Here is a 20,737-nt window from a genome sequence, read left to right as displayed (position 1 = left end):
CCCAACCTCTCTCGATTGAGTCCATGAACCAAATAATTTCCAAATTTCCACCTCATCTTGCTATAGAGCCATAGCTTGTCTACAAATTTTGAATCCTCCTCCAGGAACAAGAGATAAACGAACAAAACCAGAGCAGCTATTCCTAAAGGTACTAAACATAAAACTTTCACGCGTAAATGAGCCTCAGAGCTCATTCAGTTAGTCCTACCTCCTTGTTCCTCAGGTGAAGTGACTACAGTGACAAAAAGTAAATTCAGTAGAGGACCTGACCACAGCTGGGAAACCTGAATACAAACTGGATGCTGGAGGATATTAAAAGTTATTATTGATTGTGTATGCTGTGATAATGTTAGTTTGGTTATATAGGGAAATTTCTTTCCTTCCTTCCTTTCTTCCTTTCTTGGGGGGATGAGGGGTGGATATTCATGCTAAGTATTATTAGGGGTAAAATGTCAAGATGCTGCGAATTAGATCCCCAGAACTTATTCATCTTCCAACTACAAGTTTGTACCTTTTGACCAACATCTCCCCAATTCCCCCGCCCCCCCAGCTCCTGGGAACCATCATTCTACTTCCTGTTTCTACGAGTTTGGGTTTTTTTAATTCCACATATATGTGATATCATACAGTATTTACCTTCCTCTGTCTTACTTATTTCACTCAGCGTAATGCCCTCAAGTTCCACCCACGTTGTCACAAATGCCAGGATTTCCTTCTTTCTCATGGCTGAATAATATTCCATATTGTGTATATATATATCACATTTTCTTTATCCATTCATCCGTTGATGGTCACTTAGGTTGTTTCCATATCTTGGCTGTTGTAAATAATGCTGCAATAAGATATCTTTACTTTAAAATATCTTAGCATTTTTTACAAATGGAGTGAGTTAAATAAGTAAATGAATAAATGAATGAATGAATGAACAGCTGGCCTGACCCAGGCTACACACAGTTGGTTACTGGCAGAGCTGCTTAATAGCCAAGCGTCATTCCCCCCATATTGTACAAAGGACCATTTCCAATCTTATATCCTCAACACCAGGGCAGCTACTCAAGGTGATTGCAGCCTTTCAGAGGGCCATTTGGGCCCTGCCCACTCCGCTTTGGAGGGGCTCTGCATGCTTCAAATGATCGTGACAAACCAGGCTTTGACGAAAAAAATAAGTTGCTAGATTGGCCTTCTTGTCTGATCCAAATGACCAAGTAATGGCCAAATATTCATTTAACATTGGCCTGCATGGACATGTGTTCTGAGTTTCTAAGACCACATCAGTGTACCAAGAAACTAGAATCTTGCGTAACATAATTATATGACCTAACAGAATTAGTGTACAATCATACAATAATAACCAGGAACTGCTTACCATGTACCAGAGATTATTCTAAGTGTTTTATAAGAATGATCTCAGTTGATCATTACAACATCCAATGAGATGATTGTCTTCATCATATAGATGAAGTAACCAGGGCACAGAGAGTTTAAGAAAATGGCCAAGATCTCAGGGCCCTAAGGGACAGAGTCAGCATTTTGGGCGACTCTGCCATACGTTCTCCTGATGGCCACACTCCAGTTCCGCAAAGTCACACCCAATGTTTTTCACTGGAAGAAATGGTCCAGGGATAATTCCTTCTCATTTCTGTCTTTAAAAATAGTACAAAGAATGAAAACAAAAGGTGAAAGAGAAAAAAAAAATCTGCCCCATGAGCCAAAACAAAATGTCTCATGTCAGAAAAATCCTTCACTTTGTTTTTCTCAAGGAAAATTCAACTTATTCAAGTGCCGCTTAACTCTCTTTTCCAAACAAACCAGGGCGAGGAGTCCAGCTCTGCAATTTCTCCTCTAGAGAACTCTCTGGAGGTTGCCCACTGGGCAACAGAGGCCCAAGGCTGCCCATTCAGCCTTTCGTCCTGATGTGATGGAAAGCTGTCAATCATTCTGCAGAAAATTATTCACACACACACACACACACACACACGCACACAGGAAATAAAGGAGGATGCAGTAAACTTCCAATACCTTTATCAGTCCTGACAATGACTTTGAATAAATCTTTATAATTAAATTACTTCTTTCAAGTTTTGCCTTCAAAGCTAAAATGAGACACAAAACGGAAAAAAAAAAAAAAATCAGATCAAACAACCTATCCTAGAAAAAGTGAAGTGTCTTAGGAAGAATTGGGGAACCTGCCTATTGGAATGGTTCTTAGTCTTGTTCCAGAATCCCTTCCCTCCATTTAGTCCAATTATTCCCAAGAGGAAGAAGTTAAGGGTGTCTCATGATATCTCAGAAGAAGTCACAGAATTCTCAAAGGAAGTCAAAGTCAAACCAAGATACAACATATGTAGCACCTGAAGGCATCAGGGAAAGGGGAGACTAAAAACTAGATCAACAAGAACTGAGAGTTTTAACTCCAAAGGGTTCAGTAATTACTGGCATGGAGGTTGCTGCAAAGAGCGAGATTACAAGAATAGAAAGGATTTATATCATGGCTACTGTCCCTACTTGAAGAATCTGAGCTTCCTCAAATATTAGCAGGCTGAATGATGAAGGTAATAACCGAGGCAAAGAGGCCATATTTCTTATATGAAACAGAAATGAACAGTGGTATCTACAAATGACAGGAGCCTCTTACACAGAATATTTTCCTTTCAGTAGTTGGGAACTTCTCCTTCCTTCCCCAAATTTATTGTTGTTAAAACTAGTACTTGACACTCACCAAATGCCAACAACACGTCTATATCTGCTTATGACTGCATCATTCGTTCACCTCTGAACTGATCTTCAAAACATTTCTTAACTTCGTCCCAGAGAACAACAGTCAGGCACAAAGATAAGGAAGGCAATTGAAAGTTATACCAGCAATAAAAATAAATTAGTGATATCATTTTCTGCAGTTGTCAAGGCATGGTTTATGACTTTTACATCAAAAAGACTGGGAACCATTTTTTTTCTTTTTATTACTGCAGACAGTGCAAATGGGATGACTATAATGGCTAACGGCAAGTCAGAAAAAGATAAGACCTTAGGACAGTCTCCTGTCTAAAAATGTGTATTAACATGAATGAACGATGGTACTTCAAATACCCAAAGGAAAGTCTGTCTACTCTGCAGCCCAATAGTGTCTCCCCCTTTCTTGCCCATATTTTGGTGCAATATATCTCACAGTCGGTAATGGCAAGGCTAACATGGAAGCCAGCCAAGTAACAGCAGAGAACAGACCTAAGGCCCATCCTTCATTTTGAAGGAAGCCAAAACAAAATGGGGGAACCAAAACTAAGTATAACTAAACTCTAGCCGTGTAGATTAAACAGGTTCCAAGGTAGTTTCATTTCAGAACTCTCACATTAACTCAATTAGCATATTCTCCTCCTCAAAGTCTCAGAGACCAGGGAAATGGAGGTTTCCATGGTCATTCTCATGCCTGACTACACGAACACAATGTGCGGCTCATGCCTCCATGAAGAAAATTACAATATTACATTGGGACTACTAATTTCTATGCTTGTCTGTCCCCTCTCCTGCCACCACAGGTCCTCGAAATACGAGCGACATCATTTATCCATCTGGATGTTTGACAGCAGTGCCTGGCACACAGTGGGCATCCATCATTTCTGTTCCAGAAATACTGAACAGGTCTTATAAACAGACACTCTCTGAGAAGACTTTCTGCTCATAAATATCCTTCCTACTGAAGCCAAAATTTCACTATTGAAGGCGAATTTCTCTGGATCTGTCTTCCAGACTCCTTAACAAAATAGATCTCTCTGAGAGGGGTGTCACTGTTTACTCAACTGCTGTGAGCTAATATATAAAGGAAGTAAAAGCAAATGGCTCAAAATGGAAGGGAAAGATTACAAACGAAAGAAAAAGTGAGGGAGGAGAAGTGAAGAGAGTCAAGGAAATGAGAAGAAAACCTAAGATGAGAAGGAGGCAAAGAAATATCCACCTTCTTCAGAGTTTTGCCTGGAATCTGCCATCACGGCCTCTTCTCCTGGTGAATTTTGGACATCTCCAAATATATTCACTTCTAATGCGCTTCTCCTTACAAATGAAATGGAGGAAGCAGGTTTCTACTTTCCCCAAAATGCTCAATAATGGTGGAAAGTTCCTTTTTGATCTTTTCCTTGTTAGAAAACAAAACAAAAGAAGAGAAAAACATTCCACATACAACCTTTCATGATCTAAAAGAGCCACATCATTAGACTTTAAACATAGGAAAATTCCAACTGAAGATGAGTGTTCAAGGTTTGGGGTGAAATTACAGTGAATATGAATGGAAGGGCTTTGCAGATCTAACACAAAACGTTAGTAGGATGAAGTTCCACTTTTGTATAATGTTTAAGAGAAATCAAAGTTTTAAGAAAAGCAAATTACTAGTATACAGACTACTCGAATAATTCTTTGAGCCTATGATTTAAATTTGAGTTCTGGTTCACTCTAATTCACTAATAAGACCTGAGGAATTACTGCTGCTGCATTTTTATGCCATCAAAGAAATCGTCTTTCATAAATTCAAAAACAAATTGCAAATTTCCATTTTTTTCACCTTTTTGTGCAAAAAAATTCATTTTATACAATTTCCAGTCCATTCTGTGCTCGGGAGATTTTACTGAAACTGATTATTATCAAGTGCTTCTCAGGGGTTTTAGTTCCCATCTCTGAAGACAGAGTAGAATATATAAAGAAAAGGTAAGTTTAGACTGAGAGTGGAAAAAAAAAAAGAGTTTGGCTTTTGTCACACCAAATTAAACAAAAAAATACGTATCCAAAAGGATGAAAATATAACAAGAAACAGCAGGAGGAAAAAAAAAACAAAACCAAGCCACAGATCTACTATTTCATAATTACTACATAATTAAAAAGAGACTTTTGGGGCCGGCCCAGCAGCGTGGTGGTTAAGTTCCCGTGCTCCGCTTCAGCAGCCCGGGGTTCACGAGTTTGGTTCCTGGACGCGGACCTACATACTGCTCATCAAGCCATGCTGTGGCAGCGTCCCACATACAAAATAGAGGAAGAGTGGCACAGATGTTAGCTCAACGACAATCTTCCTCAAGCAAAAAGAGGAAGATTGGCAACAGATGTTAGCTCAGGGCCAATCTCCCTCACCAAAAAATTTTAAAAAGAGAGACTTTTATGAAGAGCTGCAAGAAATAAATCCCAGGCCAGAGGAACCCCATCTTTGGCTTTCACCAGATTTAAAGAGAAGTTTCTGCTAGAAAGTAAGACAAGTCAGGCCACCAAATTCTTTCCCATTTTGTTGAGAAAAACAAACTCTCCTCAGCCTGTCTGGTATCAAAGACACAGCAGAAGAAACAAAGTAAATCTTTGCTCCCTCAGGACTCTGCACCCGTCAGGTTCAAGTGCAAACCACACAGGAGTCCTGCTGAGCAACTTGTTCACGCAGCAGATGTTCACTCCAACGATGCTAAAATGTAACGGAAGGAGGGAGGATGAACAGTAAGGGCAAAAATCCACAGCTGTCATCACAACCGAGCCCTCCAACGCGCACACACACACACAATAAAATGCACAACGTTTCTGTGGTATCCATTGAATCTCTGTAGCTCACGAAATGTTGATAAAGCATACTGAAGATATAAAGGGATGTACATTCACAGAATAATTTTGAAAACATGGCTCTCACTGTTTGGCCTCCAGTGAATAAATGCACCCATAGGTGAGCACTTTCAATAAATATTAAACCACAACAAAAAACACTTCTGGTCTCTGAGACACACGCAGTCTTTTTACCCACAGAAAGTACCTGTCATAATAACTTCAAAAATGAGCTGTGGAAAAGAAAAATAATTTCAGCCTGCGGTACACAGAACAATAGTCCTCAGACAGCCAGGCACTGGGACCTGGGATAATAGCTTCTGGAAGATACAGAAAGGTGTGCCTGACGTCTATTCTATCCAGACACTGGTCTCCCCCACATGAGGGGTGCACGGTTCCATTTTAATAACTGGGAGGGGAAGATGGGAAAGAATCCTGCACCAGAAGGCTGAGGTCTTGGGAAAATTCCATGGAAAGCCAAAATCAAATAGAAGTATGTGTCTTTCTAAAAAATGAAAGAAATATGGTGCTATTCAAGGGTGTGATTTGTATTCAGTGTCCAAAGGCAAGTTTATTTGTTGTTATTTAACTAAAGTCAAAACTATTAACTGTGTGGTCGCATGGGGCAAGGCAGGAAGGAAAGACGTAGGCTTCCTCGATGCTATAGAGAACAAATCCATCGTGTCTCTGCCACGGTGTCTCAAACTTCAGAAGCTACGGTGAGAATTTTAAATCTCAAGGTTAATAACTCTGAGCACAACACCAGACATGTAGACCCACTACCCTGGGTGAGCGGTCAGCAGTAGTAGCAAATTTCTTGACAACATTTAACTCCCAGATCAGTGAAATGAACAGAAAAGGGATCACAGCAAACCAGAAGGTGACTGCAAGAAAAAGACATGGCCACAGACCTCTGCTGATGGAATAACCTGTGCTTAGAAACAGGGTTTTCTTAGAAGCTGAACATGCCATTCAACAAAAGAACTGAATTGGGGCCAGCCCCGTGTCATAGTGGTTAAGTCTGGCATGCTCCGCTTCGGCGGCCCAGATTCACGGGTTCAGATCCCGGGCACAGACCTACATCTGTCGTCAAGCCATGCTGTGGTGGCAAACCACATACAAAAACAGAGGAAGATGGGCACAGATGTTAGCTCAGGGCTAATCTTCCTCAAGCAAAAAAAGAAAAAGAAAGGAACTGAATTAATGTCCTGGAGAGTCATGCCATTTTATCCTTCTAATTCACACAGGACAACAGCCAAATACATAATTCCATCAGGGCAGAGGACGAATGAGGTAATTCGCCTGATGTGAAGGAAAGTACTAGAGGTGGACAAGACCCCAAGAGCTCTCAGAATGTGGATTCTCCAAGGCAGATGTGTGATTGGTGGTCCAAGATGAAGAGAAGGAAGACCAACACCCAGGGTGAAGGGCCAACGACATCAGCCCTGGAGTTGCTCTGTGATAAGCCTGGCACCAGGTTGGGTGTGCAGGCAAGTTTTCAGAGCAGGCTTGACCTCTATCCTTGGAAAGGCCTGCTTCCAAGGTTGGCCCTCGACTGGCATCTGAGAACTTAGATTTGTGGAAGGTTCCTACTACCCTAACTGATAAAAGTGGTTCACCGTCCTTAAACTGTTTATGCAGTCAACATGGTTTATGCTCGAATAGAACAAAAAGGCAAGGTAAGGGAGAATCCACTCTCTGCCTAACTTCTACGCTGGGATACTGGCCTTCTCTCGCCCTCAGACTGGAGTTACACCACCAGCTCTCCTGGGTCTCCAGCTTGTAGATGCAGATCGCAGGGCTTCTCAGCCTCCATGATGACATGAGCCAATTCTTTATAATAAATCTCTACCCATCTGTCTGTCTCTTATTGGTTCTGTTTTTCTGGAGAACCCTGATTAATACAAGAGTATTATTTAATAGGCTTGAGAACAGCACAAGGAATTTTTAAATTTTCCAATCATGGATGGAGATTTGCTAATTTAGGTCCTTAAATTTCTGGAATCTTTAAGCAATCACCTCTTAGACGCTATTATCCCTAAAGCCACCAGTTAATTCTGGGCCAGGAATGAGGGCTCATAACTAGTGGGAAGAACGGCCTGGAATATGTAAGCCAGGACCCCAGTCTACTTCACAGTGTTGACTGGATCCAGCCCTGTTCCTGGCCCCTGATAACTACAACAGTGGCCATCTACTGGGCACCCAGGATCTGGGCTCAGTGCCAGACCCTTCATACACATTATCACAAAACCTCAAACCCTGAAGGACTCTCCCACGTTGCAGATGAGATTCATAAACGTAGAGCAACTTGTCAGAAGTTACAAGTCAATATGTGTCTAATCCCAAATCCCACACACTCTATATCATCACCCTACAGCCAACCGCAATTTGAGAAATACTCCAATAGACTAGTTTTTTTTTTTTTTAGTGTTTGGAAGAGAAAAATTTTAGGACTGGTTATGCAAGGTAAGAAAGCAATAGAAAAGTAAGAGAGTTTTTCTCTGTTGACATACACAAAAATGCTCAGTATTACCCTAGGCCTTTGGAAACACTAAGGGCACTCTGAGAAGAATGGCCCCACCGCAGGTAAGACCCCAAGGACTTAAAGAAAAGTCACTGAAATCCATGGCACCGCTGCCCCTATGGTGGACAACCATATAAGTATTTCATTCTGCTTGAGCTGAGGAGTAAACTGTACTATGCCTATGCAGGCTTCCACAATGGGAGAAAGGTTTACGCTGAACATCTGCTTTCCTTTCGGGAATCTGGAATTTGGTTCATGCCAGGCAGAGGGTGCCCATGTGATCAGCCCCAGTAAAAACCCCGGCCGCTGAGTCTGTAATGAGCGTCTCTGGTGGACACCATTTCACACACGTTGTCACAACTCGTTGTTGGGGGACTTAAGCGCATTCTGTGTGACTCCACTGGGAGAGGGCTCTTGGAAGCTCAAACCTGGTCTCCCCTGGACTTTGCCCCATGTCCCTTTTTCTTTTGCTATTTTTCTCTGTATCCTTTCACTGTAATAGATCACCGCCATGAGTACGACTCTATGCTGAGTCCTGTGAGTATTCCTAGCAAATTATCAAACCCAAGAGTGGTCTTGGGAATCCCTAATACAGGGGGACTTCGTACATACTTTGTGACTGACCAACTAAGCTCGGATAGATACCATAGATACTCATGACCCAACTCCTCACCTCGTAGATGAGGAACAGCACGTTTCTCATCCTACTACACTAAGGCAGAGATGAACTTCAAACTCAGAGGGACCATTCACACTTCAGAAGAGGCCCTTGAGGAGCCAACCAAACTTGGACAGGAGGAAGACTTTGGGAGCCTGAAATCCTTGCCTCATAAGACAGGTAGTCCCTTCCTATTAAGCCGGGATTCTAAACACAGCCATTCATGAGGTGAGGCTTGACAAACTCACAGCACCCCGAAGACACAACGCTGAGAGACAGCAAGGAGCAGGGCTACAAACATATAGCTAATCTTCAGGTTCATCACTCTGTGTATTAGCCAGGGTTCTCCAGAGAAACAGAACCAATAGGATATAGAGAGAGAGATATGTAAGAGGAGATTTGTTATAGGAATTGGCTCACATGGTTATGGAGGCCAAGAAGTCCCTCAATCTGCTATCTGCAAGCTGGTTAACCCAGAAAGCCGGTGGTGTGATTCAGTCTGAGTCCAAAGGCCTGAGAATCTGGGGAGCTAACAGTGTAAGTGTCAGAAGCCAAAGGCCCAAGAACCAGGAGTTCCGATGTCCAACGGGAGGAGAAGATGGACATCCAGCTTAAGAAGAGAGAGTGCGAATGCTCCCTTCCTCAGACTTTTGGTTCTCTCCAGGCCCTCAATGGATTGGATGATGCCCACCCACATCGGGGAGGACAATCTTCTTTACTCAGTCCACTGATTCAGATGCTCATCTCTTCCAGAAACACCCAGAAATAATGTTTTACCAGCTATCTGGGCATCCCTTGGCCCAGTCAAGTTGACACATAAAATTAACCATCACAATATGTTACTGCTCTGAATCCATGGCCTTGTTTTTCCTTCTTTTCTGTGGTTTCCATTCAGCAAATAAACACTAAGTGCCAGCTTTCTGAATAGCCACATGTAAGGCGTTTTGTGGAGATACCAACAATAATCCCAGTCCCCTTCAAATCAAGCGAATCCTCAACAGGCATCCCAGAATTCCATGCACTGGAACTATCAGATTCTGCTTTCCTTGGCCCAATTTCACCCTTCTTTTATTGACTAAATTACCAAGCAAAACTGGGACAGAGACCATAAGAAAGCCTAGACTATTTTGTTTGAAAAAGCGAATATTAAAAAAAAAAAAAAACTAACCCTTCAATCTGAGAAAGGAAAAACAAACAAACAAACACCATGCACCTGGAGCAGGAAATGAGGGCAGAAGGAAAAATATCAACTGTTGGTAATTAAATCCTGTGGTCTGGAGAAGGGCACTTGGCAGTGATGGGAATAATCCACAAACCTCCAGGAAAGTGTCAGGCATAAAAGTAGCTGAGGTTAGGAAAGCTGTTCAGCTGGGAGACCGGGGGCTCTCCATGCCCCCTAATCTCTAAGAGAAGAACAGCCCAAAGAGGGTAATCCTGAGTCTGGCTGAGACGAAACCGACCTAGCACCTGGTATGCAGCCTGTCAGTTTCTCCCCAGTGAAATGACGTAATTCGTGTCCCACCTGCCCTCATGCCCTGAATGCATCTGGGCACAGCCTGAGATTCTTTTCGGTTACCTAGTGAGATCCTACAGCGATTGTTAAATCGTTACGTAGCATTTGCATTTACTCTGATTCTGTGGACCTTGTACATGACTTGCTGTGTAGGAGCTCCTGTCATGGACACTTCATCATCTTGGGAGAAGCTGGCTGAAATCTGGGCTTCAAGGGGTGCCGAGCATGGGTCAGCCCCAACGAGAGCAGGGCATAGGTGATGAGGTAACCGTGAAGCTGGATGATGGGGCATCTTCAAGGGGCAAGCAACCCTGACATCTCCTGCAGAGAGGCACATGCTGGCGCCCTGACATCATTCATTCATTCACTCATTCCCACTTTGGAGGGAAAGTAAAAGCCTTCAAACCTGGCCACAGCTCCCTAGTTGGAACTGCCAGAGACACACAAACAAGACAGCAGACGAAGGAGCCCTGAATCACCCACAGAGTTGCCTGCAAACGAAAGTGGGCTGATGGGAAAGAACTTCAGAGTCACAGCTTCATGGGGCTGGGAAAACTCTCTGGAGCTGTCCCCCCACCACCTTGGGCAAGTCCCAGTCCATCTCTGTGGGCCAAACAGATCCCATTCTCTCCCTCACCATCACCAAAGGTGAAGAATTGCTCCCAGCCTCCCGGAGAAGCCTTTCCCACTATTCCCAAAGAGCCTGCAGAATCTGGAAGCTGCCATTCCTCAGATTTACCCAGAATCCTGCTTCCTAATGTATAATGCCAGACCCAAAGGGTCACCACAATCAGCTCTGCTCAATGAGATGCGGCCGAGTTTTCTCGGTTATCTTTTCCCAGGCGTGCCCTGACTGTCTGGACCCCAGTACATGGCTGAAAGGAAGGTCATGGTTGAGGGTAGTAAGATGTCAGGAAAAAATAGCCAGGAGCTGCAAGAGGTTGCAGACAACAGCCTCAAACCCTCAATGGAAGCGAGGAGGTCATAAATCTTAAAATGTAATATAGAAAAGATGGATAATAGTCATCACTTCTAGCTCTCCTGGCTAATCCCTTCAGGGAAGCAGAAACGAAGGAGAACAGTCAGACGTGGTCATGCGGGCAAGATGAGAGGCCTGTAAAGCATGGACATTCTCCACGTCGCTGCCCCTGGAGGAAGAGAGGACACACTCCCTCCACCCGCCCCGCTCCCGGGCCCTTGGCTGCTCCTCACTAAGCAGGGTGGCGTTCTTAAGAGCCACACTGGTTTTCCTTGAGTATTAGCGAATCTTTTAAGCAAATTATTCCCTGGGGAAATGGGGGTCATTTATTACCTCTTGGTAGTGTACGTAATTAACCAATTCCCTTGGGGGTGTCTGAGAATTGGTCCCGCACCCCATTCAACCTCTCGGTCCCCATTTCTCTATCTACTCTCACACCTCAGTGACTGAATGACCATAGCCCTGATTCATCCAGACCTGACTCCCTCTAGGAACTGGGTTCAGACTCACACTCGGTAAGGAAGTTGCTAAGAGCAGGTCTCGGTTTCCACGTCTGCCCTGAGTAACCAGGGATTACAGTGAAGCTGTGAAAAGCAGCTCAGGGCTCCGAGTGGCAGACATAGAGGTGAGATGTGTGTTTGATTAACTTTCCCACAAAACTGCCTCTAACATTTTGGTTTATTGTCTTAATTTGTTCTTCCTTTCCCTACTATAATAATAAGGCAATAAGGACAAGACGGAGGAAGCATAAATTTTTAAAAATTAGAAAACGAGGCGAAACTCCTGATTTGTTATTCAAAACCCAACAAAAGCATTTAAAAATATTAATCACATTGATGCACAAAAGCTCCAAGACTGAAAAGCCCCAGAGAGAAACAATGGAGAGATCCAACGCTCAGGACATGTGATTCCAGCCCAGCCCTGCCCCTAAGGAAGCGGGTGGTCCTCACAGTCTGGGCAGCTCTCGGCCCCAGTTTCCCCACTTGCAAAACCAACAAAGTACTGCCTCCTTCTCAGACTACAGCATGTGGCCCACAAGTAGGATGGAGGAAGGTTGTGTAACTACTTCAAATGATTTGGGGAAAAGGCTAATTTGATTTCGTGAAAGCTCTAGATATTCCGAAGCACACTGATGATCCCTTTCACTCTCATCAGAAGCAAAAACTCAGGGCTGCAGCGCGCTGCCAAGCTGTCGCACTGACATCAGCCCCTCTACGAACAGGGTGAGTGACCCAAGATGCTTTGGTCTCTTAGAGACTCGTGGCTTCCCTCCGGTAAGTATTGATCATATTGCTTTGCTGAGCAATCCCTCTTTTCATGGCAAGTACAAAGGTGAACATCCGGTTAATCCCATCCAAATGCTCACACATTCCAAAAAGAGCGGAATCCGAAGTGATAAAGGATTTTCGATGATTATCCCGGCTGCTGACCTCTGTCCAAAAGAGAAAGGCAGGAGAGAGAGAAGGGGCGTGTGTGTCTTCATCATTATGTGTGGCAACTACAATAAGCAAGCCAGAAGGCTGGGAAAAATAAGAGGAGAAAGCAAGCAGGATAGAACGTGGGAGACAAAATGGAAGGAGGAGGTGGCCCCACACTGGGGTGGTGAAGTGTTGTTCCCAGAGCTGCGCTCCCTCGGCCCATGTGGCTCACCGGATACTAAACCAGTAAATTAAATTAATGCGAACAGTCATGCATGCACAGTGCAGGGACTTCCCAGAAGCGAAACCACAGAAGGAATGCGGCTACAGGCGCAACTTCCTCTGCCCTCGTCTTCCAGATGCACCTGTGTGGTCTCTGTCGCACCTTCCTCAGACCTGAACTTAGTGCCCATGGTTTGTCAGCCCCTGCGCTACGTGCTGGGTGCCCCGAGATGGACGTGCAGAGTCACAGGTGTTATGCGAGAGACGAGGGGACGGGGAAGAGCCATTTTGACATTTGGTAGTCAGGAAACGAGGCTCTGAGGAGGTGACATTTAAACTGTAGGCTGAAGCACAAGAAGCCAGCTAGGCAGAGAGAGAAGGGTGGAGGAGGGAGAGGAAGAGCCACCAAAGAGGAAAGAGCGGGTACCAGGCCCTGAGATGGGAAAGGGCCTGGGTAGGGGAAGAACTCAACCAAAGCCAGTGTGGCAGGAGGGGGCGGTAAGGGAGGCGTGGCTGCGAGAGGTGAGAGTGGATCTGGAGAAGTGGACAGAGGCCACACCACATTTGTCCTCTCAGACCAAGCTAAGGAAGTTGGGTTGTATTCTGCCTGTTGTGGGAGGGCGATGGAAGCTTTGGAACAGCATGTGCCTTGATCTGACTGCTGTTTTCCAGGATTGCATTGGCTCCCATGGAGAGGCTGAATTGATGAGGGACAACACGAAAGGGAGGAAAACCACTGGAAAGCTACTGCACCCGCCCACGAGAGAGAAGACGGTGTCTTGGACTAAGGTGGTGGTAGTAGAGACAGAGAGAAATGGACGCCTCTGAGGAATCATATGAGGCAGAATTTTGAAAGTAGGATAAGAAAAGCAACTGGTGAGAAAGAATTGTGAGGTATGAGTCTTTAACAGCAGCCTAAAAACTCTCAGTCTAATTCACAAACCAAGAGCCTAGGCGAGAGGGCTCACAGGAGCCAGCAAGGATGCTGGGCAGGTCGGACATAATCCAGCGCTTTCCTGTTAAGAAAGGGTAAATTCAGTAAAGCTAGAAAAGTATTTCTAGGCCTGTGACATTTCCCTGGGAGTAAAATGCATGAAAGCAAATGAAGGGGCACAGAATTTCAGCCTCCAAGATTGCCAGTGGAAGCACAGAACCAGGGGCTGGTTATTCTCTGCCCTCCCAAGTCTATCTTCTCCCCTCTTGCATCCACTCTCTGTCCTGGAGGCCAGCCTCGGCAGATGGCATCACCGAGGCTCGCTGGCCCTCTGGCTTTGGCCGGCCAATGGGTGACGCCATCAGAAGAGCAGAAGGCAAGAGGAGAGAGAGCCAGGAATTTCTTTCCTGTTCCCTCCATGCTTCAGTCCAGGCCTCCAGTAATGGCTGTGTCCCCACAACCACGGTTCCCTCTGGCACCCACTCTCCAGGGCTTGTTGGGCTCCTCCCATTGCCCCTTGGCCTAGAGGTGGCACTAGCCTTTGGGCACCCAAATAGCTATTGCTGATTCTCTTCACTCTACCCACACTTATTAGCCCCTCCATTTTCAAGTCTCTTTATTGGAATCATCTGGAGTAAATTCCCTCTCCTGCTGGGACCCCCCTCTGAAACACTAGAGATGCCCAGTTGCCTTGAAAACCCTCTTCAGCAAAAACACAGCAGCCCAACAAGCAGCGCAAGGTGCCTTCCGGGTGTCACAGGGTTGACTCCACAGCTAACTATTCCAAAGCTCAAAGAAGTCTCATTAAAGAGGAGTCGTTGCAGTGCTCAAAATAACCACTTACCACGAACATTGTGCTAAAGAGAAAATTGTAAAATAATACCAGGATCAGCTAAAGTTGAAGAGGTGACATATACCTGGCATGGTCTGTTCTCCAGTACAATCTCAGTGAGCCTGAGTTATTTAACAGCAGGATGAGAATTTTCTAGTCTATATTCCCAGTTCTTCGGCCGTCACATTAAAAAATGTTCCTAGCTCCTAGTGTTCCTAATGTCTTCCTGTCATCATATACAAATTGGGATGACTGACACATTATGTTTTCTTATTTTGGAGGAATCCTACTTTTATCTGGCCCATTTATTCACTTATTTAACAAATATTTATCAATATTTGTTGATATTGGCAGGCACTGGACAAACCGTGGAGAGCAGTGACCAAGATACAGTCCTTTGCCCTCAAGGAGATGAGAATCTAGCTCTGAGGCATGAGATAAAGAAACATGCACAATTAAATACACGCACAGTAAGTGGTACACGGAGCTGACAGATGCTGGGGAGCGTACAGGAGGGGGCATCTTGTCTAGTGCAGGGGAGAGAATAGGGAAGGTTTCCTGGATAAAATGAATCTATGCAGAGGCCAAGGCGATGTGCAGGAGCCAGGCCAAGGCAGCTGATGGGTCAGATTCAAGGTGAATGGACCCACGTGTGTGAAGGCAGGAGATGGAAGAGAAAACATGGCAGACACTAGGAGTTCCATGTGGCTGAAGCAGAATGGGACAGGGAAGGTGGAGGCGAACAGGCTGGGCATGAGGGTGGCACTTTGTGACAGACCTTATAAGCAGCGAAACCATACAGTTTATCATCCCAACTGGGACATGTTAAGAGGGACGTATTTGCACTAAGAAAACCAACATAAGCTGGGACTGTCCCAGGCACACCAGGCACATGGTGACTCTCCTTAGACGTACACTTATATGGGCAACGTGAACTTCCTGATGAAGTTTGAGCAGAGGAGTAACACAATCAGATCTGTGCTTCAGGAAGATCACTCTGGGCCCCTCGTGAACAATCTGCATGGGAGGCGTGGGGTAGGGGGGTGGTCACTGTTAATAGATAAATTCAAGAGATTGAAATTTAACATGTGGGAGAGTGATCAGAAACGGGGGTTGGGAGGAGAGATGTGAGGTAGAGGAAGGAGCCCAGATCTTAACAGGATGTCTGGCTGGGCCAAGTAGAGGAGAATGTAGGGCCACTGGGAGATGGAGGACTCAGTGGGGAGGGGAGGCAGGATGGCAAGGGACAGTTCACTTGGGACATGTTGGACTTGACTATTTAGGGACGTCCAGGGAGCCGCTGGAGATAAGGGCTAGGGCTTGAGACGGAGATCTGGGCTGGAAATGCGACTTGGGATTTATGAGCATACGTGTGATGACTGAAGTGCCCTTCACAATGGGCAGCCGAGACCTTGAGGAGAGAAGCCTCCATGGAGGGTGTACAGGCTGCAGTGAGTGGAGAAGTGAGGGGACAAAGAGGCAAATGGGGCAAGACATCAGGCCTTGGAGGGTGTACTCTGATGGGGGGTGGCGGCCACTGCACAAGACAGATCAAGACCTTGAGCAGGAAGGTACCAGACGCACCTGAACAGACGCGAATGTCGTAACCCGGGCGCTAGCAAAAGGCCTCCCTAAATTCCAATACACACCATGCAGGGTCTTTTTCTTGATTTCCGTTCCACAGAAACCAAACCCTAAAATAACCAAATTAGGCAGGATAAAACTTTCATGGCTGTCTGAACAAACCTGAGGGGCAATGTTTCTCATATCCAAATCCGAGATATCCACACTATCATTCCAAGCTTACCAGTCTGATAGAGGGAGACCAAACTGTCACTGACGCTTCCAGACAAAAAGAGACGCTGTGTACCTGGGCAGTCCTCAGCACCTCACTCAGTGGCCAGAGATAGAATTTATTTGTCACAGGGTAGGATTTAGGGGCCTCTCTTTTGTTTTTGTTTTTTTTTTTTGGTGAGGAAGATTCGTCCTGAGCTAACATACATGCCAGTCTTCCTCTAGTTTGTATGTGGATTGCCACCACAGCATGGCTGATGAGTGGTGTAGGTCTGCACCTGGGATCCAAACCCCCTAACCCAGGCAGCCGAAGCAAAGCGCGCCGGACTTAACCACTATACCACGGGGCCGGAAGGAGCCTTTCTTTTTGATACATTAAGTAGTCACCCTTATAATATTCGATGAGGTCCACGGACAGCACAAGATGAAAACTCTCAAGTGCCTAGAAGTACAAGGAAGGAGCATACGCGTTCCCCTCTTTCTTCCATTACTCTGGACCATAAAATCATCCTTACCTTCTAGATATAAGCCCAAGTGCCATGTACCTAAGCAACCCCCTCAAAAGAAATAAGTAATACTATGTAAATTTTTACAAACAAAAATCATTACATTACCCATATATTTCCTAAAGAGAGCTCAGACTAATAAAACGTAAGCCAGAATACTATTTTCTATTTATCTGGAAGGTCTTCTTTTGCTGTTTTTTTGAAACTCAAGCTTCTCTTCCATTTTAACTGGGTGTTCCAGTGGCATGCCGGAGCTTGAAAGACAGCAGTTATTCGCTTGCAGGCAACTGCATCCCCTCGTAACACCTGTTATTATGTGGTAATGCTCCTGGACACGGTGCGCCTTCAGTCAGAGCTAGGGAGTTATTTTTTGATCATAACATTGTGTAATTATCTCATTACCAGCACACGCTGAAAATCAAGAATAACCAGAGAAAGGAAAGCCTCCATCCTTTGTCCCTCCTATTAGACACAGCTACAATCCTTACCAAAGATTCGTCAGCAACAGATTTATTTGTTCCTCAGTAACTGTGAGTGGTTGAACCCAGGGGGGGATTTTCATACTCAATGAAATCAATGAAAATCATTCCTCAATGCCTGGTTTCAAGGAAATAAAATAAAATCAGCAGGGTGTAATTGGAGACTACCAAAAAGAACCCAGGCACATGGCCCAGCATAAACAATGAACAGTGGAATAAGGCATGGATCAAACGGAAACCGAAGGAGATGGTTTTGTTGTCCTGGTTATACTGGGTGATAATGCTCACTGCGGACACCTGGGTTTTAAGCTCCCTGCAATCCTGATGAAAAGCACAGTGGACATTGCTCTGCCCACAAAGGCTCTGGCACTCAGAATCAGTCATATAAGCAAGGTGCATTATTAATACGATTTTATTCTCCTCACTAAGCTCACAGAGCAAAGCCCAGGCTGATTCAAGCTCGAGAGAGAGTTCTTCCCGCTCTTGGATACGAAAGTGAGAAGGGGACCAGGTGCAGACGCCTGGAGCCCACACCTGCCTGGTCTTAGCAATCCTCACCCAGAAAGGCAGGCAGCTGGGCCGACTTCCCGGGAAACCTCCCGCCTCCTGAGGGGTACAGGCTGGAGATTACATGATCAAGTCTGCAAGGCCCTGAGTGGGCGGTGCAAACCAGTAAGAGGGACTTCTCTAGGCATGAGGGAAAGCAACGTGTTTACTTCTTTAGCAGGAGGTGAGAGGCAAGCTCATGGAGCAGATGCTACAGCGATGTGTAAGGAGCCTGTCTGCACCATGCCACCCTCCTCCTCCTCTGACGGCCAGAGCACTGGGCCCCTTGGTTGTCCCATACACCAACATGAGCCCCAAGGAAAGATGACCGCCCTCTGGGAAGGGAAGAGAATACACCTGACACTATTTTACAGGAGGACAGGAGAGTCACTCTCAGGCAGGTTAGTAACTCGGCTTCGGCTGTTAACAGTCCTGATGTAACGCACTTGGTTTTCTCCTGAAATCTTCAGTCTTCCTAGATTACACGACAGCCCTTTGCAAGAGAGAGGCTGTTGGAAATAACCAGAAACTCCAAGTATTCTGGGATGTTGCATTTTTCTAGACAATTCAAAAAAGGAATATATTTGACTAAGATTTCCCCTAAAAAGTCCCAAACAAAGAGTTAATTAAATTAGTAAACCTGTTATTTCGAAATCTTATTTATCCAGGGGCCAGCCTGGTGGTGTAGCAGTTAAGTTCGCACGCTCATTTCGGCGGCCTGGGGTTCACAGGTTCGGATCCCAGGCACAGACTACACACTGCTTATAAGCCATGCTGTGGCAGCGGCCCACATACAAAAAAACATAGAGGAAGACTGGCACAGATGTTAGCTCAGGGTCAATCTTCCTCAAGCAAAAAAGAGGAGGACTGGCAACAGATGTTAGCTCAGGGCTAATCTTCCTCAAAAAAAAGATAAAAAATAAAAAAATTTTACTAGTCCAGAAAATCCACTGTCAATAAGGCCTTGTTGGAGTTATAAAAACAAATATTATAATTTATAAAATAATAGAAAGAATTACACAATGTTTATCCATTTGAAGTGGTCCATCCATAGCAAAATATTAAAAGGGCTAGTATGTCATCCTTTCACTATCTGTATCAGGAAAGTACCATATTTTTACAAGTTACATAGATGTGATTTTTCACTAAGGCTAAAAATATATATAAATTATATCCAATTCTTTATTGTTTACTAAAAAATGTTTTAAACTCAATTTAGTTATTGAAGTCACTATAAAAGTAGGATCCATCCAGAGTCAGGCTCCAGATGAAAGAGCTATGATGGTAATTGCTCATTTACAAAAGAAAATCTTTTTTTTTAAAAAATATATAAAATGAAAACCTAAGAAGCTGAAAACCAGTTTTTCCAATATTATTCTCTGAAACTTAGAAATAATAATTTTTTTTTTTTGCTTTTTGGGTCTCTGTGTGTGTGTTTTCTCTTTTGATCTAAGGCTGAATCACTTTCTGGCTTCATTCAGAATCCACTGGGGCCCAATGGGGAGCTACCTATTTGTGCACAGAGCTTCATGCCCTAGGAAAACCATGCGTCTGACTCATTTCTAATGCGTGCTCTGTGTGTTGTTCATAAAGGCTGTGGAAATTCAGGAAATGGCACTTGGCTCTCGTTAGCTAGTGGGTTTTCCCATTTTTCACAGTAACTTGGAAAATATTCCTCCCCAAAGTCAGTGGGTATTGGGATAACCCAGTACTATTCCTGGAACCTCTAGAAAGTGGCCTCAGGCTAGCAATCTCACCTCATTGGGCTCGGTTTTCTCAATTTTGCCTCCCACTTACCTAAAATTTTTTAAAAGGTGGGGGGAGGGGGAGGGGTGGATATTGATGAGATAATGTCTGCCAAGTTTTGAAGAAACTATATGGTAAAATCATTAATGCTTATGAAATCTACTGCCCCCGGGGTTTCAAAAAGCAGGGTGGATTTCCATTCACTTGAGATGAGGTTTGAAATGGATGGCCTTTCAGGGACCTTTCTAAATTTTAGGTCAAAGAGACACAGAAGTTTACTCACTCAGGAAAGCCAAGCAAAAAAGAAACAGGCAGCTGTGCTCAAGTTTCCTGTGAGCAATGCCTTAACCACACCCCACCCTCAGTTGAAGTGTTTCATCTACAGTCAATCTGTGGACCTCTCTCATCAGGGGTAGACCCGGGTAGACCATCATTCTCCATCTCCCACCCAGGGGCGGTGTGAAACTCCTGAACAAATGCAGTAATTGGGACCTCGGCTCAACTGAACATCAAGGGGTTTTCTTGTAATGCCTTGATTAGTTTAAAAAAAAAAAAAAAAAGGTTTCATTTTGGATTTCCAAATTAGCAAAAAGGAAATTTAATGGTAATCACTGGCAAGAATGTGATAAGATCGGGCCGGCCAGGTGGTGCAGCGGTTAGGTGCGTGCGCTCCGCTGCGGTGCCCAGGTTTCGCAGGTTCGGATCCCAGGTGCACACTGACGCATCACTCGTCAAGCCATGCTGTGGCGGCGTCCCATATAAAGTAGAGGAAGATGGGCACGGATGTTAGCCCAGGGCCAGTCTTCCTCAGCAAAAAAAGAGGAGGACTGGCACCGGATGTTAGCTCAGGGCTGATCTTCCTCACAAAAAAAAAAAGAATGTGATAAGATGGACATGTTCATACATTACTAGTAGGACTGTAAATTAGTAAAAATGTTTCTGAGAGCCACATCACACCATGCGAGCCCTTAAAACAAATATATATCTTTCAATGTAATTCTCCTTCTCAGAATCTATTGCAAGACCC

At 44.7% G+C, this 20,737-nt stretch overlaps 1 protein-coding gene across 2 annotated transcripts in view; it reads right to left on the bottom strand.

The window, feature by feature from the left end:
* CAMK1D (calcium/calmodulin dependent protein kinase ID) overlaps positions 1-20,737 on the bottom strand; it is a 410,392-nt gene that overhangs the window by 334,070 nt on the left and 55,585 nt on the right. The window lies entirely within an intron of this gene.

This window comes from Diceros bicornis, chromosome 36 (genome assembly GCF_020826845.1).
Source record: "Diceros bicornis minor isolate mBicDic1 chromosome 36, mDicBic1.mat.cur, whole genome shotgun sequence".
Lineage (NCBI taxonomy): Eukaryota > Metazoa > Chordata > Mammalia > Perissodactyla > Rhinocerotidae > Diceros > Diceros bicornis.
The sequence above is the reverse complement of the archived record's forward strand: the minus strand, read 5'-3'. Positions and strand labels throughout refer to the sequence as shown.